Here is a 14,089-nt window from a genome sequence, read left to right on the forward strand (position 1 = left end):
CGCACTGAAGTCTGAGATTTTCCAGTTCCCAGTTGTTTTGAACGTGGCATCAGATTGTAACTTTGGTACCTCAGGGTTGCCAGTTTGACCCCCATTTATTGATAAATACTCCATCATAGTAATATTTCCTGCATCACATCCCCCGTGATACCTTCCCCCATTTCTACCTCCCATGGACTTGAAAACCCCCCTAAAATGGTTTCATCCCTGTTTAGCTTTCACTTTACAGTTAGGCTAGGCAGGCTTGTATTTGGTGTGATGATCTGTGAGGTGAAAACATTTTATTTGCTATGTGATTTGTCAAAAACAGTAAACGACTTGTTAAGTGCTCCAGTTCTTGTATACACTGTAACAAGTACATCGACGACTTGTAATACGCTGAAAAGTGGCTAAACTAAGTTCATATTTCTCAGGCAATGAGCGCAGCCATCTTTAACTTGTGCTCACCAGAGATGTGTTACATTGTAAACTAGTCTATCTGTTAGGTCGCTAACTTATGTTTTGTTTCCTGTCAGCGCAAGCTGTTATTTAGACTGGTTTATGGAATGAGTTTGGCTGTGTTCCATGTGATGCTTGGATGAGGTTTGCATTTATCTTTTACAATAAAAGGTAAAATTGAGGAATAAAGTTCAAGACCTCTATTTTCCATCAATACAAAAAAATATTTAGATGCTGTTCAGACAATGCTGTTTAGACGCATTTGTTGCGTCATAAGTTCTGTTGCTACTGTTCAATCACATATTTGAGATTGTACGCTGCAGGGACCACTCAACAATGATCAAAAATACATGATCGTACGTGTCAAAGGTTAAAGTCTGAAAAAGTAGTTCCCTACATACAAAATACTTTGTGAAAAATTATGTATATATCTGAAATGTCTGACTACAAATTGCAACAACAGATCAGGGAGCTGTAAAGCAGGTTAGCAACAACAAAGTACTTTGACCTAATCAACCCTAGCCACTTGTCTCTTCTGTAGATCTGAAAGGATTAGAGAGGTAATGATATATGTAATGTGGTGAATGTTCCATCTTGCCTTTTGAAGGCAAGCTATTACCAAATTGCTTATATCTAAATATTTGGCTAAGTGCTATCTTATGTAAATGCAACCCATCTCATCTGATGTAACTAAAGCTGAAGTGTTTATTCAATGTCCTTCTCCCCCTCCCATAGGTTTTCCCTTCAGAGTGGAAGGGTCACAATGTAGCCCTGTCAAAGCTCTCCTCCCCAGAGTACCAGGATTTCTTTCTCCATGGGCTCTCCAGGGGCCCCATGTCGCAGTGTTGGTGTGACGGTGTCCAGAGGACCACACCCTGGTCTCAGTACCATCAGCTGAGCTCCCTGCTCAGCCTGGATGCCGTGCTGGCTCAGGACAGAGAAAACCATGTTTGAATAGTGCATATTGTTAATTTTACAAAAAAATCTAAACATGAGAATTACTACTTTATAGAAGATAAATAATATTGGTTGGAGCTTAAGTAAATGAATGTAAAGAACGTCATATTCTACAGACCGTTGTGAGTACCACACTTACCTCCGCAAGTTCCTTGGTGTCCACATCACCAACAAACTATCATGGTCCAAGCACACCAAGACAGTCGTGAAAAGGGCACGACAAAGCCTATTCCCCCTCAGGAGACTGAAAAGATTTGGCATGCGTCCTCAGATCCTCAAAAAGTTCTACAGCTGCACCATCGAGAGCATCCTGACTGGTTGCATCACTGCCTGGTATGGCAACTGCTTGGCCTCCGACCCCCCCCCTTATTTTACGCTGCTGCTATTCTGTTTATTATCTATGCATAGTCACCTTAACTCTACCTACATGTACATCTTACCTCAATAACCCCGACTAACCGGTGCGCCCACACATTGACTCTGTACCGGTACCCCCTGTTCTGTACCGGTACCCCCTGTATATAGTCTCGCTATTGTTATTTTACCGCTGCTCTTTAATTATTAGTTACTTTTATTTCTTATTTTTTACTTATCTATGTTTTACTTAACACATATTTTTATTAACTGCATTGTTGGTTAAAAGGGCTTGTAAGTAAACATTTCAATGTAAGGTGTACACCTGTTGTATTCGACGCATGTGAAAAAAACATTTTGATTTGATGAATGTATTGTATTGCCTTGAGACCAATAGAATGGGTGGAGTAGAATGTGTTGCTAGGTATATAGACCAGAGTCCCCCATGGAATAACACCATATATAGATTCTACAGACCCTATTCAGTACTCCCAATCACATTTTTACTTCTGCACAGAATAGTTTATTTCTCTATAAGCCAATTCGTAATTTATAGGCTAACTGTGTATTGCATTGGGACCAATGGAATGGGTGGAGTAGAACGTGTTGCTGGGCTTATAGAACTCAGTCACCCATGACATAACACCATATTTTCTCTGTCCCCTATCCTCCAGGCCGGCTCGGTCCTCCACTCCTGCGCCGTGGCTCGACGACTCACTGCGAGCTCACAGAACAGGGCTCCGGGCAGCCGAGCGGAAATGGAGGAAAACTCGCCTCCCTGCGGACCTGGCATCCTTTCACGCCCTCCTCTCTACATTTTCCTCTTCTGTCTCTGCTGCTAAAGCCATTTTCTACCACTCTAAATTCCAAGCATCTGCCTCTAACCCTAGGAAGCTCTTTGCTACCTTCTCCTCCCTCCTGAATCCTCCTCCCCCTCCCCCCTCCTCTCTCTCTGCGGATGACTTCGTCAACCATTTTGAAAAGAAGGCTGATGACATCCGATCCTCGTTTGCTAAGCCAAACGACACCGCTGGTCCTGCTCACACTGCCCTACCCTGTGCTTTGACCTCTTTCTCCCCTCTCTCTCCAGATGAAATCTCGCGTCTCGTGACGGCCGGCCGCCCAACAACCTGCCCACTTGACCCTATCCCCTCCTCTCTTCTCCAGACCATTTCCGGAGACCTTCTCCCCTACCTCACCTCACTCATCAACTCATCCTTGACCGCTGGCTACGTCCCTTACGTCTTCAAGAGAGCGAGAGTTGCACCCCTTCTGAAAAAACCTACACTCGATCCCTCCGATATCAACAACTACAGACCAGTATCCCTTCTTTCTTTTCTCTCCAAAACTCTTGAACGTGCCGTCCTTGGCCAGCTCTCCTGCTATCTCTCTCAGAATGACCTTCTTGATCCTAATCAGTCAGGTTTCAAGACTGGGCATTCAACTGAGACTGCTCTTCTCTGTGTCACGGAGGCTCTCCACACTGTTAAAGCTAACTCTCTCTCCTCTGCTCTCATCCTTCTAGACCTATCTGCTGCCTTTGATACCGTGAACCATCAGATCCTCCTCTCCACCCTCTCCGAGCTGGGCATCTCCGGCGCGGCCCACGCTTGGATTGCGTCCTACCTGACAGGTCGCTCCTACCAGGTGGCGTGGCGAGAATCTGTCTCCGCACCACGTGCTCTCACCACTGGTGTCCCCCAGGGCTCTGTTCTAGGCCCTCTCCTATTCTCACTATACACCAAGTCACTTGGCTCAGTCATATCCTCACATGGTCTCTCCTATCATTGCTACGCAGACGACACACAATTAATCTTCTCCTTTCCCCCTTCTGATAACCAGGTGGCGAATCGCATCTCTGCATGTCTGGCAGACATATCAGTGTGGATGACGGCTCACCACCTCAAGCTGAACCTCGGCAAGACGGAGCTGCTCCTCCTCCCAGGGAAGGACTGCCCGTTCCATGATCTCGCCATCACGGTTGACAACTCCCTTGTGTCCTCCTCCCAGAGTGCTAAGAACCTTGGCGTGACCCTGGACAACACCCTGTCGTTCTCCACTAACATCAAGGCGGTGACCCGATCCTGTAGGTTCATGCTCTACAACATTCGCAGAGTACGACCCTGCCTCACACAGGAAGCGGTGCAGGTCCTAGTCCAGGCACTTGTCATCTCCCGTCTGGATTACTGCAACTCGCTGTTGGCTGGGCTCCCTGCCTGTGCCATTAAACCCCTACAACTCATCCAGAACGCCGCAGCCCGTCTGGTGTTCAACCTTCCCAAGTTCTCTCACGTCACCCCGCTCCTCCGCTCTCTCCACTGGCTTCCAGTTGAAGCTCGCATCCGCTACAAGTCCATGGTGCTTGCCTACGGAGCTGTGGGAGGAACCGCACCTCCGTACCTTCAGGCTCTGATCAGGCCCTACACCCAAACAAGGGCACTGCGTTCATCCACCTCTGGCCTGCTCGCCTCCCTACCTCTGAGGAAGCACAGCTCCCGCTCAGCCCAGTCAAAACTGTTCGCTGCTCTGGCACCCCAATGGTGGAACAAGCTCCCTCACGACGCCAGGACAGCGGAGTCAATCACCACCTTCCGGAGACACCTGAAACCCCACCTCTTTAAGGAATAGGATAATAGGATAAAGTAATCCTGCTACCCCCCCCCCCCCCCCCCAAAGATTTAGATGCACTATTGTAAAGTGGTTGTTCCACTGGATATCTTAAGGTGAATGCACCAATTTGTAAGTCGCTCTGGATAAGAGCGTCTGCTAAATGACGTAAATGTAAATGTAAATATATAGATTCTACAGACCCTACAAAGTACTCCCCACTTTTTTTTTCCTCTACAGTGCTATATTTGTACCGTATAGTGTCCAGGCACCCCATTTTAAGCTGTTTGACCACAGTAAAGGGCAGCAACACTCAGTATTATTCAGAGCCTCATGAAATTACACCATACACATTTTACAGACCCTACTGAATATTCCCCAGAATACCTTTACTGCGGCACCCAGAATAGTGGTTGCGCTATAAGCCAATATATATTCCATATACAGTGATTCACATTGTGGCTGTCAATGGAATGGACGGAGTAAAAGGCCAGCAACACTCTGTATTATTCAGCGCCCCATGAAATTACACCATCTATACATTTTACAGACTCTAATGAGTATTCCCTACAATACTTTTACTGTGGCACTTAGAATAGTTTTTACTCTAAACCAACATGTATTCTAACAGTTATTCTCATTAGAGGCATTTATTTGACCTTGGAATATGTTTTCAAACCCACACTTAATGCATGTCTCTTAAATATGAACCAATATGAATCATTGTTAATGTTTAGACAATGATCTTTTATATATCATGAATACAGGTTATTGACACTTTTCTACTATTATGTGGGGGACTTTATTTAGAACATTTCCCGGAAGTACTTTATTTTGTTGCTGATGGAATTTCCTTCCAACCATGGTTCGTAGATTAATTAAAGTCTCATCAGACATGCCGCAATTGTGTAGTTATCCAACCTTTTTGGTCTGATCTTGATTGTTTAGGAGCATACCTAGTACCATAGTTTAACACTGTTTGCAGTCAGAAGCGCATTGCACCTGGGCTCAAGAATCACTACGGTGTCAAGACGAGGATGCGCTGCTGGTCTTCCAGTGGATGATGCCGTCAACGGGCTTACTGAGGAGCAGATACAGGTTAACTAGGTGAAAGTTCACTGAATTAGCTGACAATGTAAAATACAGCTGATATTATAATAGCACAAAGATTTTTATAAAGGAATAAAACAAGGTTGTCAAAGATAAATGGTGTTAGAGGCCAACATGACTGACTGGTAGCCTACTGTATTTAGCTAGAGAACATTACTAGTTTAACTTATGATATAACGTTTGTGGCTAGCTAGCAGCTTGCTAGCGATATGTGTTGTCCAGACCTCGAGACGCTACTTAACTCACCAACCAGCATAGGCTAACAGCAGTTGGTTAACTCACTAGTCGGTTCAGAGCAAACGTGTGCACGGGGCAATGCTTTCAGACCTCTGTAGCTGCGTGCCGGTATGTTCCTATACAAAGGTTACATGGATAGCGGTAACTAACGTCTACATTAGTGATTGGTGTTGACAAGGGGTGGGTTTCTTGGTACGTTTTTGATTGGGTGAAAATTCGTGGCGCTGTTCCCTCAGAGGGAAGAAACCACTGTTGTTTTCAGAATATATTGCATAACAATAAGAAAAAGGAAAAGGGGTGGATACCTAGTCATTTGCACAACTGAATGCATTCAACCGAAATGTGTCTTCCTGCATTCCCCCGCTGAATCAAAATGTATATAGCTAGGTCGATATACAAGACAGTGTTGCCAGGTTCAGCTAAACTGTCTAGCCAAATGACGCGTGAAAACTAGCCCAATTTTTTTTTTGCCACATTTATCCATGAAACCTGTTTTCCATAACGTTATCGAACAAATTAGTTAGACATATCTACATCATTTTTAACGATGTAGGCTAAGAAGCAAAATTCGGTTTTCCATCAAAATAATAATTCTTGCAAGTTTAAGAATAAGTCGCAAGAAAAATTATAAATCACCCTTATTAAACTCTCTAGATCATTTTCCATCAATGGATGTTGATTTAACTTGTTTTGACTGCTATGATTAAACAATAAGGCAGGAAGCCTAGTGGTTGGAGCGTTAGGTCAGTAACCGAAAGTTTGCAAGATCGAATCCCCGAGCTGACAAGGTAAAAATCTGTTGTTCTGCCCCTGAACAAGGCAGTTAACCCACTGTTCCTAGGAGTCATTGAAAATAAGAATTTGTTCTTAACTGACTTGCCTAGTTAAATAAAGGTAAACATAAAATAAAAAGGCCCTAGGAGGTGTGGTATATGGCCAATATGCCATTGCTAAGGGCTGTTCATTGAACATAGTTCTTAGCTGTGGTAGATTGGCCATGTAACACAAACCCCAGAGGAGCTACTTTTTGGAAGAGTAAAAAGTGATTTTTGTTGTTGTCATTCTCATGGTACACAGTCTGATATACCATGGCTTTTTAGTGATGAAAGTTGGACAGAGGATCTTAATCTCTGTGCAAGAAACACTTGGACGAACTTCAAAAAACGAATGTTAGGCTATTTTCTGGCCATTGTGCCTTCATTATATGCCAGATGTTAAGACTACAAACTCCTTATAAATGGCCTATTTGTGAGATTTACTTGTTATTTCAGTAGGCATAGGCTACTGACTAAAATCTTTCTTTATAATTGCAATTCAACTTTGCCATGGTTTGCTGAGCTATGCTGGTAGCCTATAGCCCCTGAAAGGCCAACAATCTAATTTCAGAGAAAAGTCCACTATTAAACTGACATGTGGAGAATGACACATTCACGATAGAGCTGTGACCATGATCACCATTGATAACTTCCAATTGAATTAACTAAACATGGCCATTAACAATTGCATAATAACACAAAGCTACAACAAAAAACTGAGTTACAGACTAATTATTAAATCAGTTTACCAGCTCCAGGTAAGCTACACAAGTGGCACAAATTGATTTGCAATGACTCCAGTGACATCGTCATTTCAACATATTTATTGTACTGTATTAAATGGTAAGCTACAGTAGCCTACAATGGCATAGAAATTAATAGCCTACTTGATGGCCAACAGATGCAAATGTAGCATATCATTTTCCACACAATTTTCATTGTGGACTTTTTCCCCATAACAGAAGCACGCGTGAGGGAATCCATCCTTTCCATTTCAAATTACAACTCGCAGAGCATTCCAGACCCTAGAACTGAGCATAAGTGAAACCCTTCGCTTGCTACGGTTATCCATAAGAAAAGTCGGCATTTGAATGCAGTTTACTTTAAACTGCATTGAAATCTCCCGAGTGGCGCAGCAGACTAAGGCACTGCATCTCAGTACTAGAGGTGTCACAACAGACACCCTGGTTTGAATCCAGGCTGTATCACAACTGGCTGTGATCAGGAGTCCTATAGGGCGGTGCACAATTGGCCCAGCGTCGTCTGGGTTTGGACGGTGTTGGCCGTCATTGTAAATAAGAATTTGTTCTTAACTGACTTGCCTAGTTAAATAAAGGTTACATTAAAAAATGATGTACTGTTGTTTCTCTTTGTTTATTTGAGCTGTTCTTGACATAATATGGACTTAGCCCTATTTGGTAAAAGACTGTCTTCTGTATACCACCCCTACCTTGTCACAACACAACTTATTGGCTCAAACGCATTAAGAAGGAACTTTTAACATGGCACACCTTTTAATTGAAATGCATTCCAGGTGACTACCTCACGAAGTTTGTTGAGAGAATGCCAAGACTGTGCAAAGCTTTCATCAAGGCAAAGGGTGGCTACTTTGAAGACTCAAATATAAAATATATTTGGAAATGTTTAACACTTTTCTGGTTACTACATGATTCCATATGTGTTATTTCATAGTTTTGATGTCTTCACTATTATTCTACAATGTAGAAAATAGTAAAAAATACATAAAAACCCTGGAATGAGTAGGAGTGTCCAAACTTATGACTGGTACTGTATATATTTGAAGAGAAATGCCAATGCGGCCGCGGTGCAATTCAGAAGTAGCCCAAAAAACCTGCCTCCCGCGACCAATACATTTTCACCCATGACATTATTTTGAAAGTAGCCCAATCGCGGGAAAACTGCAAATATGGCAACCCTGATAACAGAGCAGGTGAGCAGAGTTGAGCAGTTGGAAATCCTGCTCACTGCTCCTGCATGTCCTTTCCTACTGCTCCGTCCTCACAGAAAAATAACTCCAGCTCCAAATTTGCTCAATTCATTAAAATCACAATTTAACCAACACCCATCTATTTTTGTGACTACCTGGACCTTCCAATTGTTTTTTATGTATTGAAACCAAACCATATGGATTTGAATAAACATGAAAAGGTGAATGTAAGAAGCGAACATAATTTCAAATAGGCTACATGTCATAATAAACTGCATCTAAACACTCTATTGGCCAGGAGCCAGACACGGAGCCTAAGAAGGAACGAAAATGATTTATTTAGGCTATATTATTTCAAGGCAATAGCCTACAAGGAAATATATTGTGAAGCATTTGCGAGTGCGACACAGTAGGCTGGTAGGGACAAAAAGCGCGCAGCGTTTAAACAACGTTTTGTTGTATTAAATCATTATAGTCTGTAAATTGCGCTTACAGGCTGTGACTTACTTAGAATGAAATACAAATTAAATGGAAAATTACTTATTAGTGCCTTTGAATTCATTTTTAGAAACACGAGTTTGGCCAGTTTGTGGCTTCAGGCTCATGCAATGGTGCCTGGAGAGCCGGCCAGCAGCTGATAATCTCCTCTCCACACTTGCAGAGCCACTGGGGATGCTAAACACACTTTTGGCCACTCTTGCCAGGCTGGGCAGAGATGCAGAGATATTTTTAGGCAAGGTTTCTAAGCAAAATAACCCAATCAAAACGGAAAGCTCCTTGAAAGTGGGACTATGCCAGGCCTATTGGGCCAAAATCAATTATGACCTATTGTATAGATAATAGAATGAAAATGAATGAAACAATGACACACTTAGTTATCTAACCACTTCGTTCCTTTCTTTTAGCATGTGCACGTTGTAAGTACACCATCCTAAATTTGGGATAAGTTGCCTTTTCAGATTCTACAATAATGACTTTAGTTGTGGATGTTTCATGTAACCAGTGTAACAACTGCCATATCTCACGCATAGGTTATGGACTGGATGCCATTGCTCTAACAGTTTAGCACCATACCACCAGGTGGCATCCAAGCCTTACACATACCAGTGGACACTACATCACAGCACTCCCTCTCTTGCTCTTGGTCCTCATCTTTGATTTACCTTGATTCACCTTGATTTAGCACCTGTGTGCTTTATCAGTTTTTTATGAAAATATTTAGCGAACTCCATGAAAGCGGGTGAGAAGGCCAATGCTCCAGCCTTTGGGAATCTCGCTCCATGCTCTAGTCAAATTGGGCACCCTTCGCTCCAGCTCCGCTCCTCGCCCCAGCTCCGCTCCTCGCCCCAGCTCCGCTCCTCGCCCCAGCTCCGCTCCTCGCCCCAGCTCCGCTCCTCGCCCCAGCTCCGCTCCTCGCTCCAGCTCGGCTCTGTTCACATACTGTGGTTGATACTATCCAGTAGTTTTTATTAGGTAGTCCTGTTGACAGGCTTGTATTGATACATAAAAAAATTATTTGCGATGTTGTATTTTATTATTCCGCATTGCTAAAAGCAGCTATCTTAAGAGTATACATCTGAATATATTGGGTTTGAAATTCATGATGATTCATTTATGTGAACTACATTGACGGTATTGTTGTCATTTCCTCTGTTGTCCAGCTCCGACAGACAGTCCGGAGGTTCCTAGCAGAGAAGCTGGCACCCATTGCTGATGAGATTGACAAGAGCAATGAATTTGTTGGGATGAGGGTGAGATGCTGAAATATACTATACTATTATGTTAGGACAGCCCTACCATAAGTGTGTGTGTGTGTGTGTGTGTGTGTGTGTGTGTGTGTGTGTGTGTGTGTGTGTGTGTGTGTGTGTGTGTGTGTGTGTGTGTGTGTGTGTGTGTGTGTGCGTGTGCGTGTGCGTGATGTATTCTTCTTGAACAGACACATTTTAATACGCTTGCATGTGGGCATTTCCATGTAAAAGGACCCATGAGCACCAACATGTGTAGTTCATAGGAGTATGTCAAATCTGATGTCAAATAATAGCTTAAAGTCTATCTTTTTTTATTAAGGCATATATACATTTTTCAACCATTGTTTATTCCTAATATTTAGAAAATCAAAGGCTTTGATTTCTGGTCAAACAGAAGGAAAAGGGGTCTTAGAAAACATCCAACAGAAAAAAGCCTTAAGGTATTAGAAATGCATCTAAACACAATAATGTTGAAGTAAAGACCTCTGACGAATAATATCAACACTTTTTTTTAGTTTGAGAAATTATATGCCTTGTGTAAGTTTAAGAAACATTGCCCTGTGCCTTGAAATTCTGTTAACCAAAAACCCACATATTTTAAGGATATTTTCTCTCCCTCATGAGTATGAAGGATAATGAAAGTTCACAGACGTAACAAGTAAAGGTAGACCTACCGATTAGGCTAGTTACTATTTTTTACTATCTATTTGGTTTATGAATTATTAAGTGATTAAAGTTAAAAAGAATTTCAAATAAATCTGTAATGGCTACAATCGGGAAATCATAGTAGTCACAAACCCTAGTTGGTTCACCTGCTATAGACCTCTCTTCCACCGGCATACTGTTATGTTCAGCTCATGACTGTTTTCTTTCTCTTTCTGTCGTCTGGTGGTCAAAGCAAGTGTTAAAACGGTTAACCCTCTCTCTCTTTCTCTCCAGTTAATGTCACCTCTCCCGGCTCTTACTGACACCTACCCATGAGCCCCCTCTCTTTCCATTTACTGTAACCAGCATCCTTACCCACTGAGCACCGACCGACACCGGACGTCCATGGACGTTAAAAAGTAGTTGAAATTTGGTCAGTCCCCTCTGGCCTTGATTTCAACATTCACAAATAAAAAAAATTGGACTGGCCTTGATTTGGCCCAAACAGATGTCAATGGTTGGTTCAGATTTGGTCCAGACCAGAACGAACCAAATTTGAACTAATCATAGACGTCTATGTTTCACAAGTACAGTAGAGTTCAATAGAGTACACAGTAGAGCATATTATAGTTCAGTACTGTACTCCACTGCAGTGTGCCGTGGCAGGAACTCTCAGGTGTGCCGTAAAAGTTTCAAAATGACCTGTGAAATGCACAATTGAATTATGACTTGGTAGCACTAGTGCCGTTACATCTGTATATTTGTTTCAGTCCAGTGCGCTCCGGCTGTTGTTATATTTGTATAATTTGACTTTGTCTGTGAATACCATTAGCACAGGTAAGTCTGATTAGGATTAGCCAGAGTAATTTATTTCTTAATACAGTGCCTTTAGAAAGTATTCATACCCCTTGACTTCTTCCACATTTTGTTACAGCCTGAATTAAAAATGGATTTAATTTATTTTTTTTCTCACCCATCTACACACAATATCTCATAATGAAAAAATGATAACATGTTTTTAGAAATCTTTGCAAATGTATTGAAAATGAAATATAGAAATACAGAAATATAAGTATTCAACCCCCTTAGACAATACATGTTATTATCACCATTGGCAGTGATTACAGTTGTGAGTCTTTCTGGGAAAGTCTCTAAGAGCTTTGCACACCTGGATTGTAAAATATTTGCACATTATTCTTTTAGAAAATTCTTCAATCTCTGTCAAGTTGGTTGTTGATCATTGCTAGACAGCTATATATTTTTTGCTATATATTTTCAAGCCAATTTAAGTCAACAGTGTAACCAGGCCACTCAGGAACATTCAATGTTCTCTTGTTAATCAACTCCTTGTGTTTTAGGTTATTGTCCTGCTGAAATATAAATTTGTCTCCCAGCGACTGTTGGAAAGCAGACTGAACCAGGTTTTCCTCTAGGATTTTGCCTGTGCTTAGCTGTAGTCTGTTTCTTTTCATCCTACAAACTCCCTAGTGCTTGCCGATGACAAGCATACCCATAACATGATGCAACCACCACCATACTTGAAAATATGAAGAGTGGTACTCAGTGATGTGTTGGATTTTCCACAAACATAACAATTTGTATTCAGGACATGAAGTTAATTTCTTTGCCACATTTTTTGCAGTTTTACTTTAGTGCCTTATTGCAACTAGGATGTTGGTTTTGGAATAGTTTTATTCTGTACAGGCTTCCTTCTTTTCACTCTGACATTTAGGTTAGTATTGTGGAGTAACTACAGTGTTGTTGATCCATCCTCAGTTTTCTGTTATCAAAGCCATTAAACTCTAACTGTTTTAAAGTCACCATAGGCCTCATGGTGAAATCCCTAAGCAATTTCCTTCCTCTGCGGCAACTGAGTTAGGAAGGACGCCTGTGTTTTTGTAGTAAGTGGGTGTATTGATACTAGGGCTGTCCCAGTCTTAAATAAAATCTTGGTCGACCAAGAGTCTTCTGTTCTTTTGACCTATCGATTGGTCAAAATTTTTAAACATGTATTTTTCCATATATTGACCCATCCTATGTGTTATAATCAAATCAACTATATTCACTGACCTTGTCTGATACTTTAAGCACACAATTTTATTTAAAAAAATTAAAACACACAAATGACTAGAGGGAGTCCAACCAGCAATTGATTTGATTGAGCCAGGCTCAGAACCAAACATAGACGGACCGGGCCGAAATCAAGGCCGGTCCGGAACTGCACCAAAAAAAGACATCCAAAAGGCGTCGGTCCGTGTTTACTGAGGTGTAGCCTACAGTGTTGCCTGAAATGTAATTTTATGAATGCCTATCTATGTGGTAAGCCTACCGTTTGTAAAACACAAAAAACGACTTCCAGACAGGACCAAAAAAAGACGCCCAAAAGGCATCGGCTTGTGCTTACTAGGGTGTAGCCTACCATGGAAATGTATGAATGCCAATCCATGTTGTAGGCCCACCGTTTGTAAAACAGGTCATTGCATTGGCTATATTAGTCCTGTGACTAATCAATTTGGCTATTTAAGCTCTGAATATCAGCTACCCAACTTTATCAGGAGTTATCGCAAGCCTATTGTCAATGTATTTACACAGCGGGAAATGCAGCAGTATTTTCTTTTTTTGCTATGATCAGCTTGTCAAAAATGTATGGAAACCACTGATCATGACAATGGAGTGAAACTCCTGGACAACAGTTGTGATTGTCCATTCCATATTGTGCTTTGTTGACATGACAGGTAATTTTTTATTTAATTGAGTGCCATTTAGGTTATGCTATTTGATGGGAGAAACTTGCATGATGTAAAAAGTGTGTCATTACATTGGCATACATTTTATCTCCAGCCTGTAGGCTACAGAAAAGGTCACATACTCTTTCTACCATATCCTATATCTGCTACATGATTTATGTTAGATACATTTTTTTACTGAACGTTCCCAGAGCGCTGCAGAGATGCGTCTCTCTGACAGCACCCTGGAGAGGCGTGCTGGGAATAGATAAGCAAAATAGTGGGCACTGCTTATAAAAGGGTGCTCACCTAAAAAGCCCATATGCAACTGGTTGAGATTGTCATTTGTTTTTGAGCAGAATTATGTGAATTTTATGTGTTGTTGTTGTTGGAGGTGCATTTTGGTCAGTTTAGCTCAGAAAATGCGCCCTCGTCAACCTATTGAGCGGGCAGGCCGTGCCTATAGCATATCATAATCACATCTATAAATTGGTTATAACAAAC

General features: G+C 41.8%; 1 pseudogene; it reads left to right on the top strand.

Moving 5' to 3' along the window:
- Positions 1-14,089, top strand: part of LOC115162688 (isovaleryl-CoA dehydrogenase, mitochondrial-like) — a 111,769-nt pseudogene that overhangs the window by 81,961 nt on the left and 15,719 nt on the right.

This window comes from Salmo trutta, chromosome 25 (assembly GCF_901001165.1).
Source record: "Salmo trutta chromosome 25, fSalTru1.1, whole genome shotgun sequence".
In the NCBI taxonomy this organism is placed as follows: domain Eukaryota; kingdom Metazoa; phylum Chordata; class Actinopteri; order Salmoniformes; family Salmonidae; genus Salmo; species Salmo trutta.